The sequence below is a fragment of the Loxodonta africana genome, unplaced genomic scaffold (assembly GCF_030014295.1).
Source record: "Loxodonta africana isolate mLoxAfr1 unplaced genomic scaffold, mLoxAfr1.hap2 scaffold_76, whole genome shotgun sequence".
Lineage (NCBI taxonomy): Eukaryota > Metazoa > Chordata > Mammalia > Proboscidea > Elephantidae > Loxodonta > Loxodonta africana.
The window spans coordinates 283,951-311,144 of NW_026975495.1; the positions used below are offsets into that span (position 1 = coordinate 283,951).

At 42.2% G+C, this 27,194-nt stretch overlaps 1 long non-coding RNA gene across 11 annotated transcripts in view; it reads left to right on the forward strand.

Annotated features, from left to right (window-relative positions):
* The window catches only part of LOC135230104 (uncharacterized), a 617,741-nt gene that overhangs the window by 50,143 nt on the left and 540,404 nt on the right, over positions 1–27,194 (forward strand). For all 11 annotated transcript variants that reach the window (XR_010320749.1, XR_010320751.1, XR_010320752.1 and 8 more), the window contains exon 3: positions 1,495–1,669. This is a non-coding gene — a long non-coding RNA (uncharacterized LOC135230104). The remainder of the gene's footprint in view (positions 1–1,494; positions 1,670–27,194) is intronic.

A 27,194-nucleotide genomic window follows, 5' to 3' on the forward strand; every position in this document is an offset into this window, starting at 1 on the left:
GTTAAATGAAATGCTTGATGACTTCAGTATTTTCTCTTTTTATCATGGTGTTCCTTACTGGTCCAGTTGTGAGAATTTTTGTTTTCTTTATGTTGAGGTGTAATCCATACTGAAGGCTGTAGTGGTTGCTGTTCATCAGTAACTGCTTCAAGTCCTCTTTACTTTCAGCAAGCAAGGTCGTATCAGCTGCATATCATAGGTTGTTAGTGAATCTTTCTCCAAAACTGATGCCATGTTCTTGTTCTTCGAGACCAGCTTCTCAGAATGTTTGCTCAGCATACAGATTGAGTAAGTATGGTGAAAGGATACCACCATGACACACAACTTCCTGATTTTAAACCACACAGCATCCCCTTGTTCTACTCAAATGACTGCCTCTTGGTCTATGTACATAAAAAAAAAAAGTACATATTCCGCATGAATACAGTTAAGTGTTCTGGAATTCCCATTCTTTGCTAAGCTATCCATAATTTGTCATGAGCCACACATTGAGTGTGCTTGTATAGTAAACAAAAATAGGTAAACATCTTACTGATATTCTCTCCTTTCAGCCAAGATCCATCAGACATCAGAAATGATATCCCATGTTCCATGTCTTCCTCTGAATCCAGCTTGAATTTTTGGTAGTTCCCTGTCTGTGTACTTCTGCAACTGTTTTTAATTATATTCAGCAAAATTTTTCTTGCATGTGATGTTAATGGCATTGCTCGATAATTTCCGCATTGCGTTGGAGCACCTCTCTTCCAGTCATTTGGTCAGGTAGCTGTCTTCCAAATATATTGAAATAGACAAGTGAGCGCCTCCAGCACTGCACCCATGTGTTGAAACATCTCATTTGGTACTCTATCAATTCCTGGAGCCATGTTTTTTGCCAATGCCTTCAGTGCAGCTTGGAGTTCTTCCTTCTGTACCATCAGCTCTTGATCATCTGCTACCTCCTGAAATGGTTGAACGTTGACCAGTTCTTTTTGGTGTATTGAGTCTGTGTATTCCTTCCGTCTTCTTTTGATGTTTCCTGTGTTGTTCAATATTTTGCCCATAGAATCCTTGAGTATTGCACCTAGAGGCTTGAATATTTCCTTCAGTTCTTTCAGCTTGAGAAATGCCAGGTGTTTTCTTCCCTTTTGGTTTTCTAACTCCAGATCTGTTCACATTATTATTATCATACTTTGTCTTCTCCAGCTTCCCTTTCAATTATTCTATTGAGCTCTTTTACTTTATTATTCCTTCCATTCTCTTTAGCTACTGTACATTCAAGAGCAAGATTCAGAGTCTCTTGTGACATCCTCTTTGGTCTTCTCTTTCTTTCCTGTCTTTCTAATGACTTTTTGTTTTTTTTCATATATGATGTCCTTGCTATCATCCCACAACTAATCTGGTCTTCGATCATTAGTGTGCAGTGCATCAAATCTACTCTTGAGATGGTCTCTAAATTCAGGTTTGATATACTCAAGGGCATACTTTGACTCATGGACTTGTTTTAATTTTCTTCAGCTTCAACTTGAACGTGAATATGAGCAGCTGATCATCTGTTCTGCAGTCAGCCCCTGGCCAGATTCTGACTCATGATATTGACCTTCTCCATCATCACCTTCCACAAATTTGATTCCTGTCTATTCTGCCTGGAATGGTGCACGAGTATAGTCACCGTTTATGCTCCTGATGAAAGGTATGTGCAATGAATAAGTCATTGGTCTTGCCAAATTCTATCATGTAAGCTTCAGTGTCATTTCTATCATCAATACCTTATTTTCCAACTACTGATTTGTCTGCTTTGTTTTCAACTTCGCATTCCAATTACGTAATTATCAGTACATCTTGATTGATCAATGCATCATGTTTGATCAGTTTCAAACTGCAGAACTTGGTAAAAACCTTCAACTTGTTCATCTTTCACATTCATGATTTGTGTGTAAATTTGAATAATAGTCTTATTAACTGGTCGTCCTGGTAGGCCTGTGGATATTATCCTATTGCTCGTAGTGTTGTACTTCAGAACAGATCTTGAAATGTTCTTTGTAGCGATGAATATGATGCCGTTCTCTACAGTATCTCAATCCTGGCATAGTAGAACATACCATTGTCTAGTTTAAAATGTCCAAAACCAAGCTATTTCAGCTCACTAATGCCTAGGATTATTGACCTTTTATGCATTCCATTTCATTTTTGATGACTTCCAATTTCCCCAGATTCATAATTCCTTCATTCCACACTCTGAGTATTAATGGATTTTTGCGTCAGTTTCTTCTCATTTTGAGTTGTGCCCCATCAGCAAATGTCATTAAAGTGGGATCTACTTTGAGGAGGTAGCTCTTCCCCACTCGTATTTTGAGTGCCTTCCAACCTAAGGGGTTATCCTCTGTCATTCAGCCAGACAGTGTTCCAGTACTATTCGTAAGATTTCACTGGCCAGTTTTTTTTAGAAATAGATCACTAGGTCCTTTTTCCTAGTCTGTCTAAAACCAGAGCTCCACTCAAAGCTGTCTACCATGGGTGAACCTGGTGGTATTTGAAATACCGGTGGCATAGCTTCCAACATCACAGCAACATGCAAGCCACCACAGTACAACAAACTGACAGAAGAGTGGTGGGAGTTAAAAATGAGAAGAACCAAAAAGAGTGCTTCTTCCATGTCTGCTGATTTAGAGGAACCATGAGAAATTGTCAAGTGAAGAGTGATTCAGAGAAAAACATGGGTAGAGTGTGACCTAATTTCCATAAAAACAAACAAATGAATGTCCTTACGTGTGTCCTGGCAAAAAGAAGTATGTAAAAGGATACATATGTATCTTTGGACACTGGACACTTTGGGGGAGCAGGTACAATATACTTACGTGGGGATGGCTCTTATTATAACTTCTGTATACAAATCTCTATTGTTAAATGTGTTATAAGAATGTAAAACCTTTTAAAGTTTAGTAACATCATACGTGTATGTGTGTGTATTTGAAACTTTTTTTTTTTGACTATTTTATAAATGTGTTTTTTAGTTATCTAGTTTAGTGTGGCTATAGCAAAGATACCACAAGTGGATGGCTTTAACAAACAGAAACTTATTCTCTCACAGTTTAAGAAGCAAGAAGTTTGAAGTCAGGGCACCAGCTCTAGGAGAAAGCTTTCTGTCTTTGTGGCTCTGGGGGAAGGTCCTTGTCATCTATCTTCCCCTGGCCTAGGAAATTCTCAGCGCGTGGACGCTGGGTCAAAAAGACGTGCTCCACTCCAGGCACTTCTTCCTTGGTGGTATGAGGTCCCTCTCATTTCTGCTTACTTTTCTCTTTGTATGTCAAAAGAGACTGACTCAAGACTCACCCTAATCCTGTAGATTGTGTCCTCCCTCATTAACCTAACTGCCTCTAATCCCGCCTCATTAACATCACAGAGGTTAGAATTTACAACCCATAAGTAATCACATCAGATCACAAAATGCAGGACAGCCACACAATACTGGGAATCATGGTCTGGCCAGGTTGACACACATTTTGGGGGACACTATTCAATCCATAACAATAGAGAAAACACTGTCTTCAATGCCAGATTCAGAGACTTTTATCCATCTATGAAGGGCAAACACAGAAACTGAACAAAATTCAGACCAGCGAATTATTGCTTGCTCTTGTAACTAATGACTTCTTCTGGCCTCTATGCCTGGAAATGGCCAAAAACAATTCTGTGAGGATTAATTCAGTCACTGCTCAAACATCTACTGCATGTACATGTCTACAGGTAAGAAAGAATGCTGGACACCATGTGTGATTCATTAAGTAACACGGGGACCATTAGACTATTGTTCTCCTTCTCTGATATGCCACTATCACCTTCTCCCCTTGTTGTTCTCCTGAAAAACCCACGCTTGTATATTCTAGGCTTTTTTCCAGGATTGAATTTGCAGGAAGTTAAAGATATATCTTTGAAAGATAAAGAAGACTTTGGCCACATTGTCTTTAGACAGTTGAACTTCCCAGCCAACCTCTGTGCAGGATGGGAATTCACAATCCCTCCTACACAGTACCTCTGAGCAGGACGGGATTTCTGTTTCATTGTCAGGAGAAGGTGGAATTCACCCGTCTTCAGAAAACTTACTTTCCTTTGCCTCAAACTGTCCTACTCAGGATCTGTCACGGTCACTCTGAGAAATTCACATGGGCAGCCTGTATGGAAGTGCCCATCCTAGAGACCCTGCCCTCCCTTCCTTGCTCCATAGGGCTTCCTCTGACACTTGGGGTCGCATCTCCCAGGGAGTACACACCTCTGGCACTTCCAGGGATTCCCAGGCCCTGGGATACTGTGGATGGGACTTGGAACTCAATCTGTTTCTTCCCATCCTCACCTTTGGTTATCTGTGTTCTGTCTTCACCAGATTTAGGAGGCCTTGTCTTCTCTTTGCTCGTTTCATCTCAGTCAGGCTTTTCTATTCCAATTCTCTGATCTCAGAACAGATCAGGTTAGACCACAGAAAAGAGAAAGACCAAGCAAACATCACTGATCTGTGCAGAAGCTGCTGGGAAGGGATTCGATTCTCATTGGTTTAGGGTTTTAAGCCCACTGCTCACCAGCAGGCAGGTTCCCCCCAGAGTCTGGCTTCTGTCTGGTACCTTGTACTACAAAGAACTCAGTGACCAGCCCACCTTCACAATCACACCTCCCTTAGAGCTATCTTTGCAGAGGCTCTTTCTCAGACTTCCATGTCCCACTGAAATCCCATTTCTCTTTCCTTACAAACATTGTGCTCATTCTCAGGGCCCTGAGACCTCATCTGCAGGTGAGTCTTGTCCTCTTCTCTCCTTGGTGGGGGGAGCTTTTGAGTGGACCTCATGTCTTTGGACAGATATCCTAGGGCTTCTTCCACCCTGGTGCTCTAGGGCTGGATCTCTCCATGTAGTAGAGGGGGCGTGGAAGGGGCACAAGGCTAAAAGAGTGGATCTTCCAGGTGAAGTGGGTTTAAGAAGCCTGAATGAAGTTCTTCCCTGAAGGGTGCATATTTTGCAGTCCAGACATCCTGCTTCTCTCAGTCTAAGAGTCCTAGCACGTCTTCAGGTGCTTTCTCCTTTGACCTTGAGGCCATGCCTGCACCGTCTGCAGCCAGGTCTCCCACATGTGTAGCATCAGCAGTAGGTGTGGTAGCCTCTTCAGCCCCTGTCTCCTGCTCCAGATGCTCCTGGAGGTGCCTGGCTCTTCTTGCCAGGACTCCAGGATGCTGACCAGGAACTCAGTGTTGGTTAGACTGAGGGCAGACATGATGGCACTCACTTTCTTCAAAAACTCAGCCTCAAGACCAAGGGCCTTTTGCCAACAGGGGTGTGAGATGTTTTGGTCTGGTCTGCCAGACCATGGCTAACCCCTTGACCTTACACACTTGGGTTAAATACTCATACTTGACCTATTGATCTCTGGAGTAATTTGATGAGTGAGAATTCTGCCTAGTGGAAGCTGATGAAAAAGGCCTTGCTGATACTTGGGGAATCTTCCTGGGCTTGGAACCTGGGCTTTTTGTTCTCATGTTCTACCCTGAGTGACACTTTCCTCTTGGGTTGAGGCTTGCAATAGTGGAGAGTTAATTTACATGAACCCTCTGGGCTCTGGTGTCTCAACTGTGACCTAAGTCTCTGGTCTCAGGGATCCCTGGAGGCCTCTCCATCACCACCATCCTCCACCTCCACAGTCCCCATGGTTTCTTTCTTCTTCCCCAGGCACAGACCATACTTTAGGGAATTTACTCTGGGCAATAAAGTCTCCTCCAGAAAATTTCAGTGATGGTACTACCTTATAGCAAAAGTCTATCGTTTTTCAAAAAATTATAATACGTTGATTTAAAAAAAAAAACTCCCAGTTTTCTTTTAGTAGATTCCAATTCATAGCAACCCTGTAGGACAGAGTAGAACTCCCCATAGGGTTTCCAAGGAGCAGCTCGTGGATTCCAACTGCCAAACCTTTTAGTTCGCAGCCAAACGTTTATCCAGTGATAGTTTATAATATAAACAGAGGATCACCACATTAAAAAAAAATTTTTTTTTTTGCATTTGTTGGACGGAAGTGAATTTGCTCCTGTGGAATATGGAAATTACCTCATCCTCTACACCTTCATGATAATACATGGTTTCTCTAAAAGCTGTTTTCTATGAAAGTTATTTTTTTTAGTAAATTTAGAGTGTAAACATTGAAACAGGAGAATCGGTCTCCTCTTTGTAACTTGTTTTCTTCCTCCTTTTAAGGGAAGGATTTTCATAGAAGGAATTATACTTAAGGAGACAGCGTAATTTGTACTTTTCTGTGTAATTTAAAACTTCTTCTCGTACCCTTAACTAGCCTACACCAGGAGATTAAAATTGCCTTTCTCTGAACAGAAGCCCATTACCATGTCCTTCAGGGTGAGGCAGAAACAGATGTCCACATTTGAGAGTCTGATGGCACAAACCTTAGTAGCTGAATCACAACCATGCCTCCTGTGGGGGGGGCGGGGCTTGTATATGTCAGCATAAGGGTCAGTATTTTTCTGAGTTTGAGGGAAAGATTGGCGAGTTAAGGAAGAAAGAGAAGGAGTTTGGGAGGGGAGTGTAAGCTCCAGTGACAGACAGAAGATGGGGTGGGGGATCTCTCAAAGGGTATTAGAGGCCAGTCAGAAAAGCAGGAAGCAGCAGGAAGCAGGGCCAGTGGAGGGCAGCACTGGGTGGAGGAGGACAGCAGAGGTAATAGTAGTGGGAAGGGCAACAAAACTGGCCTGAAAAGAGTGATAAATGACTGATCCTAGATGAAGCTCAGGTTAAGAAAAGTAGGAAAATAAAAAATTCTATCCTGTAGCCATGTTTGTGGTTAGGGGTTGTTAGGCTCTTGAGGGAGGTGGGCAGGAGACACAGGAGGGGAAGGGGAGTTTCTGGATCTAGGGAGGAGTCTACAGCCCTTCTTCTGCCCTCAATGATGTGGGTTCTGGGCTCGTCAACCTACCACTCCCAGAACCTCCTGAGAAATTTCCTTAGTTCTTCACATGGTATATTAATTCTATCTCATTAGAAAATATAATAATTAAGTAGGCTTCTTGCTACCCACCCTTTCCATCATCCTATACTCTCTGCCCCAGTTGCCCACTGGCTTCCTTCCTTTCCACCATGTTCAGATCCAGAACAAAAGAGTGCCTTTTCTGCAGCTATTCTGGAAAGCTCTCAAACTTACAATTGAATTCTTTCGTTTCATCCCTCATTTATTCCTACATTTCTTATCGACAAAATAAACTTTGGTTAATTGTCTACTAAATGACAGAAAATGCTTTCTCAGAAGAATCTTCCTTGTGACCTTATCCATTCGTTCCAAATCCTTCATCTTGTCCTACCATGGCTCTCTTTTCTGGTGGAAGTCAAACCTTTTGTTCTGTAGCACTCAGCAATCTGGGACAACTTTTCCTCACCTTTATCTAGAGTCTTAGAGAAAGGCCTTTTCCTCGTGTATCACTGGTTCATCCTGCTTGGGTGAAGATGTCCAAACATAATGGTGTGAAGGACCTTTATCCCTTCTCCCATCAGGAACCTTTGATAACCTGGGGACTCTGGCTTGCTCCTGAATTTCCTTGATTCAGTAGCTACAATTTCTCTCCCACAAGACCTGAGGTTGGCACCCTTTTCAAAAAGCAGCTGAGATCTGAGTTAGCACCAAGGCTTCCGTAATCCTGTGTGACATCATTGCTGACACTGCTGAGTTCCATGGGCCCAGTTTGAAGCTAAACACGGCAACCAGAAAAACATGAAACTGTCAGGTAGGCGCTTGAGAAGTGCTAGTGCCAATGTGGGAAGAAGGAGATTAGATACTAAAAATGAATTGAAACTTTTCCGTGCCGTGTAAGGGGTTACTATCCCTTGGTGGGTAAAGAGAGCACAGGGAATGATAACAGTATCACGGGTAGCTGCTTTCTCCCAGTCCTCTCATTTGACTCTGTTGGAATCATGTCTCTCCAGCTCTGGTTATAAAATGTCCACTCTGAGCCCCTCTTAGGTCTCCTTAGCCTCTGAGTCTTCACACAGGCTCTGCTCTCTGACTAGGAGATGTTCTCTCCCTTCCCGTCTGCTGGTCTACTCTCCCTGGTGAAGCGTGAAGGTGAAGAAAACTGACCCCACTGGAACAGATTAGGCTTATGACTTCACCAAAAAGCCCTAAGACTCAGGAGTTTTGTGGCCAGCCAGAATGGGAAGTTTGGGAGTTGACTTGGGGAAAGCCCATGACAGACTCTGCTTTTGTTTAGGAGGCCATTTAGAAGAGAAACCAGCCAATGGGGAGACCATTTGAGGAAGAAATTAAGAAGGTTGGGGTGGTGATGAGGAAGGAGCAGACTTCTCCAAGGAAAATAAAAGTTTCAACATGGGGATGGTAGGGGCTTGTGTTGTGTGACCCCAAAGGACAGAAGAGGCAGGAATGGTAGGGAAACAATAGAACAAAAGATAATCCGTGCCTCTTCACAAATGTAACAAATGCCCCAGTGTTTTCAGCCTGTTTCCTCAGACTTTTGTCATCAAGCCATCCCTCCCCTTTTACTGAAGCCTCTGGAAAATACCTGGGGCTTCCTGGATGCTTGGCCTTTTTTCACCCCTTAATTATTCAGTCATATTCCCAACTTGGTTCAGGCATCACTTCCTGGTTGTAGTCTTCCCTGAATCTTCTCCTGGTAGATGAGTCCACTTCTTGCTCTGTACTCCATTGTACCCAGGAAACCCTTTACCACAGCATAAAACACAATTGCATTTACTACACATTCTTCCCCTCTCTGTGCCCATGCCTTCTATGAGACTCCGGAGCACCTTTCATTAGCAGGAGGAGTCTTCTTCTACCTGTTGAAGGCAGACCTTACGGTTGCTTCAGCCTTTGAGATAGTAGCAGAGATGATACAAGGAGAGAATTGAAAAGATTTTACATTGAGTCTTGCCCTTTTGTTGCTCTTAAACCCTGAGAACCTGTGGGAATGACCCCAGGCCAGCCTGCTGAATGATGAGGGACCATTGGAAAGAGGATCCAGCGGTTTCACTGAGTTGATTTTATGAAACTGGCTCGCAGGTGACCTGGAATCAAATTGTAGACACATGAGTAAGCCCTGATGCGAGCCACTGTGGCTGGCCCAGATCAGAAGAACCCCAGAGTGACAACCTGAAAAATTATGAGCTTAGTAAATGGTTGTTTTTTTAAGACACTACCTATTGGAGTCATTTGTTACACAGCAATAGGTGACTGATACACCTGTTAACTTGGCCGTTTCTCTCACCAGGCAGTGAGGCAACTTCTCTAAGTCATTTCATCACCAAGAGCATCTGGCCTAGGGTCTGACATGTAGCTGTTCATACAGGAAATCTTTGTTGACTTAATGCATGAATGAGTAATACAAATTGTATGTGCGAGTCTGCACAAAATCATTATGAAAAAAAGCATGATTTTTTAAAAAATAAAATGAATTGAGGCTCAGAACTACCTGCTTACAAAATTGAGGGGAGTTTTTAACCTCACTTACTTTTAGGGTACTCCCTCATCCAGATATGCAATAATTCCCAGGGTTTAATGAAGGACCAGTGCTTGGAGAAGACCTTCAACACACCCATTGCCTCAGCCTATGTGGGTGATCTCTCTAGAAGCATTCGTTCTGCTGTTTCCATTCTCAGCTGGAGCATGAGAGCCTTGGTGGGGCTGTCAACAGCATAACAGGTTTTGTCTACTTATGTGCCTGCATCAGCCTTTGAGGTTCTGTAACCTACTCCAGGGCACTATCAAGAAGCAGGTCCTACCCCTTCCCAATGTCTAGGACCCTACTATCTCACTGTCACTCTTCCCCTGGGCTCCAGTTCACTCAGTCTGATCACCTCAGTGAGCTGAGGCTTTTACCACAGACTCTTCAGAGTCTTGAAGTTTCAGGGCTTCAACACTGTGAGTCCAGCTATCTCCTTGAAATGAGGTAGGGAAGGAGGAAAAATGTAGGAAGATTTTATTTTCCATTTAATGTTGCAATAAAATTTCTTGCCATGCATTTTCGAAGGGTCCTGCCTAACAATTCCCTCTGTTCTCTTCCAAGATGTAGGACGATGAAGAGGGAGTGTTTGTTGTGTCATAATCTGCAGAAGGCCGCAAAGTGCACATGGGGTCCATTCCCCCGATGCTCACACTAGAGCACCCCACCCATGTGGAAATCTCTGCAAGTGTTACTGAGTCCCTCCCACATCCACAGTGAACAGCTTTCAGATTCTTATAAGAGGGAATTGTGTCCTAACACCAGCTGCTCCCTGGAAACCCTATGGGGCAGTTCTACTCTGTCCTATAGGGTCTCTGAGTCAGAATTGACTAGATGGCTACAGGTTTGGCTTTTTCTTTCAGCCGAGTGGTGAGAGTTTGATGTCAGCTCCATAATCATGTTATTAAAAAATAATGACAGGGTAGCAGGTGAAAGTAACAAAACAAAACTGAAATGTAATGGCTTTTTCACATTTATTGGCCCCACAGAGTTCCTTCGAGGTGTTTACTTTTCACTAGATTCGGAGAAATGTTTGTGAGAGAGACACAGCTTGAGATAGCTCCAAAATTACGTTTCCCTCCTTAATGTTAGGTTACATTAAGAGCTGGTTGGCTGGTTTATCATCTGCCTGCTTCACAAAAATAGAAGGCCCATGCAGGCAGGAACTTGTCTGTTGTGTTTGTCAGAGCATCCTGGTACCTGGTGCCTAAGAAGTGCTAAAAAATGATTTGAGTGAATGTGGGTGGGTTTTTATAAAAAACACTGTGTTGCTGTCTTTATTTAGTTAAATAGTGAAAACAGGGATAAGGAAAATGGAGACAATTATTTGTATAATTTAGAGTTACATAAGATGAGAATAGAACTTGAATAATGAAGATAAAAAAATAAGCTGTGTGGATGGAATGTACCCCCTTCCCTTTGCTTTGGAGGGAGACATTTTAAAATTGGATTGTTTTTTCCCTACTGATTTATAGGTTCTATATGTTAATTGAAAGGTAGTCTTTTAGGAATCACAAATATTTCTATTGAGATACAATTCACCTGCCGTAACACTGCCTTTGAAAATATGCACAATACCTTGGCTTTTAGTATATGGGCAGACTTGGCACAACAGTCTCCACTGTCTAGCTTCAGAATATTTTCAGTGCCCCGTAAATAAAGGCCCTTGTTAATAAAGGCGTATTAACAGTCATCCTCATTACTCCTTTCCTCCACGCCGTAGCAACCACTAATCTACTTCTGTCTGTGTTGGTTTGTCTGTTCTGGACATTTCATGTAAATGGAATCATGCACGATGCGGTCATTTGTGTTTGGCTTCTTTCATTTAGCGTAATGTTCTCAAGGTTCGTCCATGTTGTGGCATGTATCAGTACTTGGTGCCTTTTCATGGCTGAGTAATATTCCAGTCTATGAATATACCACATCCTGTCTATCAGGTCATGACATGTGGGTTCTCTCCACATTTTGGCTGTTACGAATAACACTACTAGGAATACTCTGTGTAAGTTTGTATGTGAACATGCTTTTGATTCTCCGGGCTACAGACCTAGGTGTGCAATTGCTGTGTTGTATGGTAATTCTCTGTTTAACTTTCTGCAGAATTGCCAAACCATTTTCCAAAACAATTGGATCATTTTACATTTCCACCAGTGGTATTCCAGCTTCTCCACATCATCACCGACACTTGTTGTCCATCCTGTTGAGTTTAGCCATCTTACTGCTTTTGAAATAATAGTGCACTTTAGTTTAGATTTGAATTTCCCTGATGACTAATGAGGTTACGCTTCTTTTCCTGTGCTTGTTGACAGTTTCTACATCTGATTTTGAGAAATCTCTATTCAAATCCTTAGCCTGCAAACTTTTTTTCAGCTTTTTGCCTGTATTTTTACTCTCTTCATATACTTTTTGATATGCCAAAGATCTATAGATCTTAACAGTTTTAGCCTTCATATTTTGGGATTTTTAAAAAGTCTTTCTCTTTTATCAATAAAAAGAAAATAAAAACTTCTAAAATTTTTATGGTTGCATATTTTAATTTTAAATATTCGATCCATCTGGAATTTTGTTTTGTGTAAGGTATGAGAAAAAGGATGAAAACATTTTTACAGGTGGTCTGAGTGATTACCAGATTGCTACAAACGCTCCTTTTCCCATGACCCATATCTTCACTGCATTTTCCCGTAGTCCGTACAGAGAAGCCTTTTTACAAAGGGAGGCCACCATTCCCAGCCATTTCATTTTAAGGTTTGTTTTCTGCAATTAAATCCCTTGTGTGTCTTATCTACACACCTTTTCTTTTAAGCTAATACAAATTTTGTGTGAATAGGACCTTGGCGAGTGTAAGATGGGCTTGAATTTCATAACTGGTTCCGTGTGGTGTAGCCCAGCAGACGGACAGACAGAAGCAGGGGCTGCAGAGGCGACAGAAGCTATGAGAACGGGAGCCTCTAGAGATTTGCTGTGGAATTTCACATAAAGCTCTAGACTTTTCTGTGTAAACTTATCATCATATATGGACATCACCTTAGAACAGACAGAGAATAATGCTTTAAAAGTTAGACATTCCTAAGGAAGGTGTTCATTCCTTAGCGGATGCTGAGAAGTGTATGTGTTTTGGTGAAGATATGTACCCATTTCTACTGGGTATGTATCTAGAAGTAGCATTGCTGGGTCCTGGGATATATGTATGTTCACAGCTCTTGTAAATACAGACAAAACATTTTTAAACTGGTTGTATCAAATTACACTTCCAGTAGCAGTAGATTAGAGCTCCATTTACTCCACGTTATACCCAATAGTTGGTATTTTCCATCCTTTCCATTTTAGCCATTCTGGCGTGTAGCGGATAGTATCACATTATGGCTTTTTATTAGAATTTCTCTGATAACCAGTGAAGTTTTGTCACTTTTCATATGTTTCTTGGCCATATAGAAATCTTTTATACAGTGTACAAGTATTCGCTCATTTTTCTATTGAACTGTCCGCTTCCTTTTTCCTTTTTGGATTGTTCTTTATGTATTCCAGAACCAAGTCAGTATTAGGATATATGTATTGCAAATAACTTCTGCTACCACATGAATTCACCCTTGTGGCTTGTCGTGAACTTTCAGATGCAAACACCCGTCTTTTACAAAAACAAGCAAATGTGTAGACATAAAAGTTTATTAGGGGTTACCAGGGGCAGGAGGGAGGAAATAAAGTGGTGTTCCTGCATATGGAGACTGAGTTCTGGTTAACAGTGGTAGGAAAGTCACATTGATTAAGGGCAGGGTTGCACAGCCAATTAATGGTAATTACTGTCAGTTGTTCAGTCACCAAAGGTTGTGTGGTATGTTTACAACAACAACGATGAGCAGCTGCTGGGGCAACATAATAGTACTCAACGGATGAGGCGTATTCTTTTATTATACTTTTCTCTATTTTCTAATTTGTTTTTATAACATGCTACTGTTCAAATTTATAAAATGTTTGCATGATGAAAGTGGATAACAAGGTCTATCCCACCCATTACATCCTTCTAAGGTTTAAATGAGGGACTACATGCCATCAGCAGAGGCTCAGCCTTGGTTGGCACTCGATAAATACTTGATTTCTCCCACTCTTCTGGCTCACTGTCTTCTCCCCTGGTTTATTTGCTCTTCTCTTTCGAGCTGGAAGCATGTGACCAGAGGCTTCCCGACACCATCATTCTGCTTTCCATACCAATGTTATTGTAGTCTTGGGTTCCTGGGCAGCCTCTCCACAGGTTTAATTCTTTCACTTCTGTTCATTTATTGTTTAAATATATTCGTTTAATTTTGTCCTGCTTGTAGAAGTATATTCTAGTCATTGAAAATTTGGAGACTACCCCAACACACATGGGAACACCATGAGTAAGAATAGACTCCACGGCAATGGGTTTTATATGTGTGTCGCACACATTTATGTATATTCACTTAAATATTATATCCTGCTCCTTTCACTCAATATTATATTTCCATGATAAAGTTTTGTTTATTTTACAGACATCAAATTGTTTTATTATATTCTGCTGTGTGCAAGGAGTATATAATTTTAGCAATTTGAGTATAGTTGAAATATTAAATGTGCATGTTTCTAGTAATCTTCAACCTATACTTAAATCTTTTAACAAAAATCTTTGCTATTGAACCTTTTTTTTTATTTGTTATTCAGCATTCTTTAACACTAGGAGATAGTCTCAGGATCAACTCAGATCATATTTTCTCCCTCTTACACACGAAGGCCCTTAAAGTATTCAAAGATTGTCGTTGTTGTTGTTAGGTGCCGTCGGGTCGGTTCTGACTCATAGGGACCCTATGCACAACAGAACGGAACACTGCCTGGTCCTGGGCCATCCTTACAATCATTGTTATGCTTGAGCTCATTGTTGCAGCCACTGTGTCAATCCCCCTCATTGAGGGTCACCCTCTTTTCCGCTGACCCTGTACTCTGCCAAGCATGATGTCCTTCTCCAGGGACTGATCCCTCCTGACAACATATCCAAAGTATATAAGACGCAGTCTCGCCATCCTTGCCTCTAAGAAGCATTCTGGCCGCACTTTTTCCCAAACAGATTTGTTCATTCTTTTGGCAGTCCATGGTATATTCAATATTCTTCACCAACACCACAATTCAAAGGCGTCAACTCTTCTTCGGTCTTCCTTATTCATTTTCCAGCTTTCACATGTATATGATGTGATTGAAAATAGCATGGCTTGCGTCAGGCGCACCTTAGTCTTCAGGGTGACACCTTTGCTCTTCAACACTTTGAAGAGGTCCTTTGCAGCAGATTTGCCCAATGCAATGTGTCTTTTGATTTCTTGACTGCTGCTTCCATGGCTGTTGATTGTGGATCCAAGTAAAATGAAATCCTTGACAACTTCAATCTTTTCTCCATTTCTCCTTTTGTTGCACATTGGTCCAGTTGTGAGGATTTTTGTTTTCTTTATGTTGCAGTGTAATCCATACTGGAGGCTGTGGTCTTTGATCTTCATTAGTAAGTGCTTCAAGTCCTCTTCACTTTCAGCAAGCAGGGTTGTGTCATCTGCATAATGAAGGTTGTTAATGAGTCTTCCTCCAATCCTGATGCCCCGTTCTTCTTCATATAGTCCAGATTCTCGTATTATTTGTTCAGCATACAGATTAAATAGGTATGGTAAAAGAATACAACCCTGACGCACACCTTTCCTGACTTTAAACCAATCAGTATCCCCTTGTTCTGTCTGAACAACTGCCTCTTAATCTATGTAAAGGTTCCTCATGAGCACAATTAAGTATTCTGGAATTGCCATTCTTCCCAGTGTTATCCATAGTTTGTTATGATCCACACAGTTGAATGCCTTTGCATAGTCAATAAAACACAGGTAAACATCCTTCTGGTAGTCTCTGCTTTCAACCAGGATCCATCCAACATCAGCAAGGATATCCCTGGTTCCACGTCCTCTTCTGAAACTGGCCTGAATTTCTGGCAGTACCCTGTCGATATACTGCTGCAGCCGTTTTTGAAAGATCTACAGCAAAATTTTGCTTGTGTGTGATATTAATCATATGGTTCTATAATTTCCACATTCGTTTGGGTCACCTTTCTTGGGAATAGGCATAAATATGGATCTCTTCCAAAAAATATATATATATATATATTTCTTTTTTTTTTTTTTTCCAGTCAGTTGGCCAGGACGCTGTCTTCCATATTTCCTGGCATAGACGAGTGAGCATCTCCAGTGCTACATCTGTTTGCTGAAACATCTCTATTGATATTCCATCAATTCCTGGAGCCTTGTTTTTCGCCAGTGCCTTCAGAACAGCTTTTCTTCCTTCAGTACCATTGGTTCCTGATCATAGGCCACCTCTTGAAATGGTTGAATAGTGACCAATTCTTTTTGGTATAATAATTCTGTGTATTCCTTCCATCTTCTTTTGATGCTTCCTGCGTCGTTTAATATTTTCCCCATGGAATCCTTCACTTTCGCAACTCGAGGCTTGAATTTTTTCTTCAGTTCTTTTAGCTTGAGAAACACCGAGCATGTTCTTCCCTTTTGGTTTTCCATCTCCAGCTCTTTGCACATGTCATTATAATACTTTACTTTGTCTTCTTGAGAGGCCCTTTGAAATCTTCAGTTCTTTTATTTCATCAATTCTTCCTTTTGCTTTAGCTGCTCGAGGTTCGAGAGCAAGTTTCAGAGTCTCCTCTGACACCCATCTTGGTCTTTTCTTTCTTTCCTATCTTTTCAGTGACCTCTTGCTTTCTTCATGGATGATGTCCTTGATGTCATTCAAAAACTTGTCTTGTCTTCGGTCACTAGTGTTCAATGTGTCAAATTTATTCTTGAGATGGTCTTTAAATTCAGGTGGGATATTTTTGCTCTCATGGACTTGCTCTGATTTTCCTCAATTTCAGCTTGAACTTGAATATGAGCAATTGATGGTCTGTTCCACAGTCAGCCCCTGGCCGTTTTGTGACTGATGATATTGAGCTTTTCCATCGTCTCTTTCCACAGATGTAGTCAATTTGATTTCTGTGTGTTCCATCTGGCGAGGTCCATGTGTATAGTCACCGTTTATGCTGGTGAAAGAAGGTATTTGCAATGAAGAAGTCGTTGGTCTTGCAAAATTCTATCATTTGATCTCTGGCATTGTTTCTATCACCAAGGCCGTATTTTCCAACTACTGATCCTTCTTTATTTCCAGCTTTTGCATTCCAATAGCCAGTAATTATCAATGCATCTTGATAGCATGTTCGATCAATTTCGGACTGCAGCAGCTGAAAAAAATCTCCTATTTCTTCATCTTTGGCCCTGGTGGTTGGTGTGTAAATTTGAATAATAGTTGTATTAACTGGTCTTTCTTGTAGGAGTGTGGATATTATCCTATCATTGACAGCATTGTATTTCACGATAGATCTTGAAATGTTCTTTTTGACGATGAATGCAACATCATTCCTCCTCGAGTTGTCATTCCCAGCGTAGAAGACTATATGATTGTCTGATTCAAAATGGCCAGTACCAGCCCATTTCAGCTCACGAATGCCTAGGATATTGATGTTTGTGCATTCCATTTCATTTTTGATGATTTCTAATTTTCCAAGTTTCATAATTCGTACATTCCAGGTTCCAATTATTAATGGATGTTTGCAGCTGTTTCTTCTCATTTTGAGAAGTGCCATATCAGCAGATGAAGGTCCTGAAAGCTTTACTCCATCCATGTCATTAAGGTTGACTCTACTTTGAAGAGGCAGCTCTTCCCCAGTCATGTTTTGAGTGCCTTCCAACCTGGGGGGGTCATCTTCCGGCCATATATCAGACAGTGTTCCGTTGCTGTTCGTAAGGTTTTCACTGGCTAATGCTTTCCAGAAGTAGATTTCCGGGTCCTTCTTCCTAGGCTCTCTTGTCTGGAAGCTCAGCTAAAACCTGTCCTCCATGGGTTACCCTGCTGGTATCTGAATACCGGTGGCATAGCTTCCAGCATCACAGCAACCCACAAGCCCCCACAATATGACAAACTGTCAGACACGTGGGGGTAGCAAACTATGATTTCATTCATCATTTTCATTTTTTCATTCAATCAATATCTAGAAAGATTCCATGTGCCAGGAATAGTCTACATCATGTGGACGCAGTGGTGAAAGGTACACATTGTCCCTGCCATTGTGAAGGGGACACCCAGTGCGGGTGGGAGGGGGACTGGTAAAATGCAGTCCAGAGAAAGGACAGACCATGCTCCAGGAACCACACTGGACTTCAGAGAGCTTTGTTGGCTGCCGTTCATCTGTCCGGCTTCTAGATGTCAGAGTGCCCTCAGGCTCAGTGCTTAGTCCTCTCTCTCTATATAGACACCCTCTCTCTAGGATGTCTCAGTGAGTCGGTGGCTGTCTGTAGCTGAGGATGTGATGTTTACACCTCCATCCATTTCAACTCCTCCTGGTTCATGACTTCTATTCAAATGTCAGCGTAACTCTCTGTACCGAGTTCTTCATCTGTAAAATGTGCCTTATAATGATACATTCCTCACATGGGTATCATGCAGAGCAAGTATCTTAAGAAAGGAGAAACCCTCACAAGAGTCCTGGCACCAGTAAGTGTTAGCTGTCAGTATTATTACCTGACATCTCCACGTAGATGTCTAACAGCTATGCCATGTTATCAATGCCATGAAACAATTCTTGGTCCCAACCCCATTCCACCCTTATCGATGAATTTCTCAGGGCTTCAGTGATGGGAATGTGTGCGTTTTCCCACATAATGGACATGGCTAATAAAGGTTGGCCTGGTCCTTCATAATAAGTTGCTCCAAAGTTTATATGGGTGGACTCAGACAAGTGATAGCCAACTAATATAGACAAAAAATAGAACTCTCAGCTGCTCATATTTGTACTCTCAGCCTAGAATATCTGGTGAGGGTACTATATGGACTGAATTGTGTAACCCCAAAGCTACGTTGAAATCCTAACTACTGTACCTATAAATGTGACCTGATTTGGATATAGGGGATTTTTAAAATTATTTTAATGAGACCATACCAGTGTAGGGTGGGTCCTAAACCTAATCCCTTCTGAGTTACAAAAAGAACAGAATAGACACAGACACAAACAGGGGAAGAGGGACACAGACAAAGGGGAAGATAATCTACAAGGCCAGGAACGCAAAGGGTGGCTGGAAGCTGCTAGAAGCTGAAGTAGACATGAGCCATGCCCTGAATTCCTACTTCTAGCCTCCCGAACTGTGAGAAAATAAATATCTGTTCTTTAAAGCCACCCAATTGTGTTATTTTTTTCTTATGGCAGCCCTAGATGACTAACACATACCCATGGTTATCCATGAAGCCTGGTGTAAAATAGTGTTCTCCCCTCCTTGTCTAGCCCACCCGAATCCTGCTATTTCCTTATCAGTGTCCTCTGCCTTCACTAAGAGCTACAACAGAGTCGGCTTGATGCTGATGCATAGAAATGCAGTTTATTTTTTAGTTTATATTTATGATTGACTAGCATTAATTTCAATGGTTTGTTAATTTTTCTGTGGAGGCATTTCTGTAATCTATGAGTAATAGCAGTTGCAGCTTTTCCTTCTTTTTGTTGTCGCTTTGTTCTAGCTTGGGCCTCCAGTGTTAAATATTTAATATAAATAATGATAGAAAGCATCCTTATTTTTTTAAAGAATTTTTTTGTGTGCTTTAAGTGAAAGTTTTCAAATCAAGTCAGTCTCTCACACAAAAACGCTTATGCACCTTGCTACACACTCCCAATTACTCTCCCCCTAATGAGACAGCCTGCTCTCTCCCTCCACTCTCTCTTTTCGTGTCCTTTTCGCCAGCTTCTAGACCCCCTCCACCCTCTCATATCCCTTCCAGGCAGGAGATGCCAACATAGTCTCAAGTGTCCACCTGATTCAAGAAGCTCACTCCTCACCAGCATCCCTCTCCAACCCATTGTCCAGTCCAATCCATGTCTGAAGAGTTGGCTTCGGGAATGGTTCCTGTCCTGGGGCAACGGAAGGTCTGGGGGTCATGACCACTGGGATCCTTCCAGTCTCAGTAAGACCATTAAGTATGATCTTATGAGAATTTGGGGTCTGCATCCCACTGTTCTCCTGCTCCCTCAGGGTTTCTCTGTTGTGTTCCCTGTCAGGGCAGTCATTGGTTGTAGCCGGGCACCATCTAGTTCTTCTGGTCTCAGGATGATGTAGTAACTGATTCACGTGGCCCTTTCTGTCTCTTGGGCTTGTAATCACCTCGTGTCCTTGGTGTTCTTCATTCTCCTTTGATCCAGGTGGGTTGAGACCAATGGATGAACCTCAGATGGCTGCTTTCTAATGTTTAAGACGCCAGACGCCAGTCTTCAAATTGGGAAAGCATCCTTATTTTAATGCTAATTAATTTTAAAGAGAATGTCCCACATTTCACTATGAACTATCATGCCAGTTGTATTTTTCCAACTTAAGGAACTCCTTTTCTGGTCCATGATTGCTCAGAGTCCTTATCTCTCAGTGTGATTGAATTTTATCAACTGCTTTGTCCCCATCTCTTGAGGTGAGCATGTCTTTTCTTCTTCCATCTATGCTTATGGTGAATTAAATTATTAAATCTTTAATGTTCACTCAAGCTTGCATGCTGACGATAAACCCCCTTGATGATGGCGTATTACCTGGTTTATACTTTGCTGGATTTCCTTTGCCAGTATTTTATGTAGGTTTTTGCATCTCAGTTACTTAGTGTGCTTGCCCTGTAACTCTTCTTCTACGATCCTTGTCTAATTTGGTGTCAATATTAAACTAGCCTTAGGGATGAAGTAGAGGAGCATCTCATCTTTTTCTCTTCTTTTCTGACTTTGCACAAGATTAAAATGCTCTGTTTCTTGCCTGTTTGCTGCAACCTGAATGAAAGTGGTCTCAGCCTCCTATTTTCTTAGGGAGATCTTGAACTACTGACCCATTTTGTGTAGTGATTAAAGGTCTTTTCTGGTGCTACTTAGAAAAATTTCCACTGCATGTTCTAGGCTGCTAGGATTTCATCTTTGAATGTTATGTTGTTATCACTATTTTCAGTCTCATCCACGTCAATTAATCAATCCCAGATTTTCCCTCATTTTTCCAAAGTCAAACTCTACATCTGTTCCTGGTACCAATTCCCTTATCTAAGACTTGTTTGCAAACAAAAATACAACCCAGCATCTTTGAGTCCATGATGTGAGAATACAGTCCCATATAACTTTTTTTGTAACTGTTTTTCTTGTTAAGTGTTTCTCCTCTTTTTTTTTTTTTTTTTTTTTTGTTCATTTCCCACGTATCTAGCAGTTTCAAAGTTGTGCACTTCAGGTTGAGGTCATTAGCTGGATTGACTCCGTGCAGGGCCATGGGGTGCCAGTTGCAAATGGGCATCCAAAGAGCACTCCTCTAGAACTAGGAGGCAGGAGGAGGTGGTTGGGCGGTTGCGGGGGCGGGGGAGGGAACTGGGCAGGGCTGTGTGGAGAGGGGCGCCCAGGGGAGGTGCCAGGTCGGAGGCTGCCCCACCACAATCTCACGTGCATCAGGAAGGAGCTGGCTGCAGGAGCCTTTCGCCAGGCTTTCCCTGAACTCAGACCCGCTAGGCTCACAGGTCCCACCAGAACTAGGGGAAGCCTGAGTCTACCGAGGTCAAGTCCCAGGGTATACCCCTGAGCCCGGTCACAGTGCTTATGCTGGGATAGTAGGGCAGAGGAGGCGTATGGGGACTTGGGTCCAGAGGGTGACCCAGAAAGGGTGGGAGAGTTGTGGTCACCCTAGGACTCTGGCTCTGCACGTGAAGGGCCCCAGGTTGCACTTCCAGGAGGAGAAGGCAAAGCCACAGAGCCCACACTGCTCACACAAACAATCCCCCACCCCCCTCTGCCCTTTCTCCAGGCGGGACGCCCCTCCTGTGCTGTCCTCAGAAGGGCTCTTCAGGGACCACACCCCTAGTTTGCGGAGCAGCAGAGCCTGCCCCAGTCTGGACTAGGGACTTTATTTCTTCCACTCTCACCACTGGCTGAAGGCAGACTCCTGTCTCCACAGACTAAAGAGGAATTATCAAAATGAGCTCGAAACTCTAGATTTGAGTTAAGGATCATAAATTAACACAGAGAAATACAACTTTAACAACAAAGACCTGTTTGGAGCCCCAGTTGGAATTAAAAAAAAAAAACTTGAACAGAGGGAGTGATAAAGGCTTCCTTCTTTTGCCATCCTCTCTCGGTGGTCCCAAGCTTTCTCATCTCCCACCTCACAAGACTGTATCAACTGCTTTGAGACTTTTAGAATAAAGATCCCCAGGCATATCACTGCTGTTACCCTGTGAGGATTTCCCCAGTGCTGGGTTAGACTAAGACAGAATCCTCCAGAGGCTTCCGGGGTCTGTGTACTGGATGGTCAACACACAGAGCCTCAGAGCCCACTTCATTTTTCCTGCAGTTGGGCATGACCCCAGGGACATGACCCTGAGAGTGCTGACACTTCCTGAAGCCAGTGACCCTCCCCCTGGGCTTCTCTCTGCCTGGGTCTCAGAATCTCTGAGGCCAACTTGTACCCTCGGAAGTGTTTCTGCTGAAGGACACGTAAACAGCACTGTGGGTTTGTGTCCTGCAGTCTGCAAAACTGCCTCCCCTGAGTGGGGTGAGGAGCTACTGGAATACTGAAACATTGAAATCATTAAAACTAGCAGAAGCCACAGCCCATGGTGCTGGGAGAAAACTGGGAAGGACGGAGAGGTGAAGAGGCTATAAAGGCCCAGGTGTGAAGGCGACCATGGGCCAGGATGTCCTGAAGTCGCAAAGCTGACCAATGCTGAGTGCCCTAAAAGCTGCCACTCCTGTGCCCATCTTTTCTTTCAATGGACAAAGTCTTTCCCTGCTCTTATGTGCCTGGGCTGGAAGGGCCTTTGACTTAGAACATGAAGCAGCCTCCAGAGCCTCTTGGGGCAAGTGATGGTCAAGGAGGCTCTGCCTAACCCCACCCTGCTCTTCCCACTTGTCAGAGGACCAGGAATTTCAGTCTTCCAACTCCTGGGCTGATCTAGTGACTCATAACAGGATTTCACTGGAACTGGAAGGTGTTGAAGACAGGAAGTACTCCTGGGTTTCTTCACCCAGCTGAATGCCTAGTTCCTGGTCTTATTACACGGCTTACATTCAGGATAAGAAGAGGCGTTTGGAGCTTTACGCATGACCTCTTAGCAGCGGTTTCTGTTCAGGAGTGAAGAGGTAAAAAGAAAGCAGTGTCTACTAAGTCCTTTTCCAAGAGTCTCAGGAAATTCTCACGAAGACCCTCTCAGGTAAGGACTGACGGGAAATGCCTTGGTTTAATATTAAACTTTGCCCTTGACACATTTTGTTTATGGAGGGCATATACAATATTGTCCGCTCAAGGAAGCACTGTAATTCTTATCTAGAATTTATGTAGAATGAGTATATATAAAACCTAAACTTGGTCCTTAAGCAAGGGGTTACCTCTCAGAGAAGGCCTATGGGAAGGTTTCTACCAAATTCTGTGGTGCTGCCATTGCTCCAAGGAGCCCAGGTGGTGCCAAGTTTGAGCACTCGGCTGTTAACTGAAGGTTAGTTTTTTGAACCCACCGAAAGGCTCTAAGGAGTAAAGACCTGGCGAACTGCTTCCATTAAGATTACAAACCAGGAAACCCTATCGGGGCAGTTATCCTTTTACACTGGGCCGCAATGACTCAGAAACCCACTCGATGGCACCTAGCAATAACAACAGGAAGCTGTTGCCCCCAATGTGCTTGAAGTGCCTCTCTGGGGAAGGCTGGCCTTCACAGCCAGCTCATGGCCACACGGGAACTGAGACTCATGTTTTGTTACCACACCTTAGTTTCAGTTAGTAAATTTATTTTCCAGTTTATTGACGAGACTTGACTACAGACATCTCTCAGGTATTGTCAAAATTAATTCCATTCTCTAGTAATGATTTGCCAGGATGTATTTCCAAGCATTTCCAAGAGACTGGAAAAACTTTCCAAAGAGGCTTGTCCAGCGCCATGTTGTGCAGTAACTACAGTGTTGATGTAGTATATTAACCACATAGTTTCCACGTTTTCTGCTTTCCTTAAATAACAACTGAAATTCCAAGTCTACCACCTGAAGTACTTCCCGTAGTGTTTCACTTAGAAGTCTGGTGGTGATGAATTCTCTCAGTTTTCTTTCCCCTAAGAATGGCATTATTTGAGCTTTACTCCTGAAGGTAATGATACATAGATACATGATACATAGAATTCTGGGTTAATATTTCCATCTTTCAGGGTTGAAAAAATGTTGTTTCACAATCTTTTTTTTTTTTGGCTTCCATGGCTTCTGATAGTGAATACAGAGTCATTCAAATTATTTTTCTCAGGTGAAATGTGTTGTTTTCTCTCTACCTCCTTCCTGAGTATTTTCTTGACCTTTGTTATTCTGCAGTTGATTTATATATATATGTGTGTGTCAACTGTTTTTCCCCTCCCGGGTATGTCTGTAAGTTCAGTACACTGTTTTTTTCTTTTTACATGCTGCTGTTAAAAATATATATATATATATTAGTAATGTACTTACAAATATACTTGGGATGTGGCATAAGGCCCACTGGCTTGGCAAAAAACCCATAACTCGCAGAATATTTTTGTGCAAATTCGGTTTTGGGGCATGGAATTCTTTAACTTGCTGTGGTTTGCTGAACTTCTTGAATCTGTAAGTTTACGTCTTTCACCACATTTGGAAAGTGTTCAGCCAGTATTTTTTCAAATACTATTTTCTTCACCACACATTTTGTCCACTTCTTCTGGAGTTCCAATAAATAAGCTTTTTGTCTAGTTCTTGAGGCACTGTCCATTTTTTTCCATATTTTCCTCTCAGTTTGCAGAATGGATATTTTCTACTGATCTATTTCAAGTATTTAGTTTTTTTCTCTGTCATCACCATTCTGCTATTGTGAAAATATCAACTGAATTTTTGATTTCTACGATTGTACTTTTAACATGTAAAATTTTCATTTGCAAATAGCACCTATTATCTTTCCATTTATTTAAAAAGTGTCCCTGTTATTTCTTGGATTAGAATAGCATTTTAAAATCTGTTTCTTATGATTTTGAGAGTACAAGTCCTGCTTAAATTTTATGGAGAATTTTTTTGTTTTTAGCAGTCGATTGACCCAGTTATGTTCAGGCTCCAAGTTCTGTCCCATCTTCTGTATTCTATGGTTCAAATGTGAGTTCAATTTTTGAAGGCTTTGCAGCTGTATTAAAGTCTAATCTATGTGAGCGCCACTCAGTATGGAACCTCGATGGCATTCTAACCCATAGTGCGGGTCTTAAAGGATTTGATAATGCTTCTGTGGGTCAGGGCAATGGATACGCACCTGAGGGGTGAACCAGGAGTTCATAGCAAGTCTGCAGAATCTCTTTCTTGCACAGCCTCCTCTTTCTCTTCTGCTCTCTGAGTTCAGAAGGAGTGCTTTCCTGGCCCACTGGTGGGAATGCTGGAGCTTTAATCTCCTTATTCTGTTGTGCACATCAGTGACTGGTTCTGCCTATGGGGCCAAAGCACTGGACAACCAGCCAAAAGGCTGGCAGTTTGAACCTGTCAAGAAGCGCCTCAGAAGACAAGCCTGGCGATCAGCTTTTGAAAAGTCTCACCCTTTGAGGTAGAATTGACTAGGTGTCAGTTAACAGCAGAGAGAGAGAAAATGTAATGGAGCTTTCTCTACAATATTTGGTTCTTCCATACTCTGGTCAGAGAGAAGGATTCTCCTCTGCCAGAGTTTCAGGTGTCTGCCCACCTGCCCAGCTGCCTGTCTCTCTCCTTTGTGGACCTTCTATCCCATTTATATGAGAGAGGGCTTCTCTCGGGGCTGTTTCTGTCCACAACGGGTGTGCAGCTGTGAGATTTGGGCTCACTTAATTTCAGCCTCTGGAATATTCATACTCTATGTTCTGGCTCCGCCCTGCCCCCATCCACCTTCAACACTTTCCTTTGCAGAGTCCTGAGATAGTGTCCCATGCATTTGTCCAGATACTTAGTTGTCAGATACCAGCATAGCCACCAGGGGGCAGTGCTGTTGTGGTTGAGGGGGGAGGGACTGTACACTGAAGGAGCTGCAAGACCTGGCTGCCTTGTGTGAGCAGGATGGGGGTGTGCTGAGGAGTGGGTGCTGAAGGTGCTGAGTCAAGGGGAGTTTAATATAAAGTTGGGTCAAGGAGTGTTTGTTGACAAGGATTTATTGCCGTAGCAAGGGTTCTGGAAATGGGTTTAATATGCTGTGGGATTGCTTTTGGAAGCTTAGAAAAGGCAATGGCCCACATTCTCTGAAATCGAAATGCCAGACCTGCTGTGTCAGATGTTGGAAGAGGGATTAAAAGCCTCCAATATGTGGGCATGTCTGAGTTAGTCTTCTGTAAGACCATTTCTTGGAGGTCCTGAAGGATACCTATTTCATCAAAAGAATAAGGAATGCGGAGATGAGGGGAGCACCAGCAACATAGAGCTTACCAATATGTATACTTTGTAGGGAGTCCCTGGACGCCACAAACAATTAAGTGCTTGACTATTATCTGAAAGTTTGGCAGTTTGAACGTACTCAGAGGATCCTTGGAAGACATTCCTGGCCATCTGCTACTAAAGGATGAAAGCCTTAAAAGCACTATTGAACAGTTAGTTCTACTATGCCCACATGGGGTGGTCATGAGTCAGAAATGACTTGATGACAACTAACAGCAACAATCGTCTATAGGCTCAGGTTGTTAGTGGGAGCTGGGCTGCCTAGTAGCAATGCAAATCATGGGATCCCAGATCAACAGAGGCCAGGTGGAAGTACTTAACTGTCAGAAACAAGTTGTGTGTGATTACAATAATGGTCAGCAGGTCAGAGTAGTAGTTATCTATTGGGGCATAATAGATTCTCCCCAAACTTAGCAGGTGTGAGATAAATGGAAAATTAATATTCAACTCATTCTGATAAATTTGGAACTAGACAAAAATTTTGGTATCACTCAACATAGTTTTCAGGTGAAGGAATAAACTAGAAAATTTAAATAACTAGTATAAGTATAATAAGAGATTTTTCAAATAATGATGATATAATTGCATACCTGAATAAAAGACAAATACATCAAAATCAATGGTTTCTCTCCAGTATAGACATGAGGGTCTCAAATTGGCAAGGGTGAGAAGGGCAGACCGTTCTCTTTCCCCTACTACTTGACTGGATCAAACTGTGTTCAAAACTGTAAAATATTTAGGAAAACATTGTTTTGACCAAAGCAGCAAAGGACTTCTATGACGAAAACTAATGTACTAAAGTACATAAAATGAAACCTGAATATATGCAAAAAATATGCCATATTTTCAAATGAGAAGTCTTGTCAATTAAATGGAGGTCCCTAAAACTAATAATATAAGTGGAATGTATTTCCAGTCAGAATATTAAGATAGTTGTTTTTGAATTGTATACAGTAATCATATGCTACAAATAGTACAGTAGATAACAGAGGATGTTGCTGGTGTTAGGAGACTTGGAGTCCATTTCTGACTCATAGCGATCCCATTTCACTGCCCCATAGGGTTTTCTAGGCTGTGATCATTATGGGAGCAGAACAACAGGTCTTTCCCCTCAGTGCCCCCTGGTGGGTTCGACCTGCCAAACCTTCTTTGGATTAGCAGATGAGCACTTAATCACTGCAACACTGTGGCTGCTTTAAAAGGTATAGAGAAGAAAAACATGAAAAAGCAGGATACTAA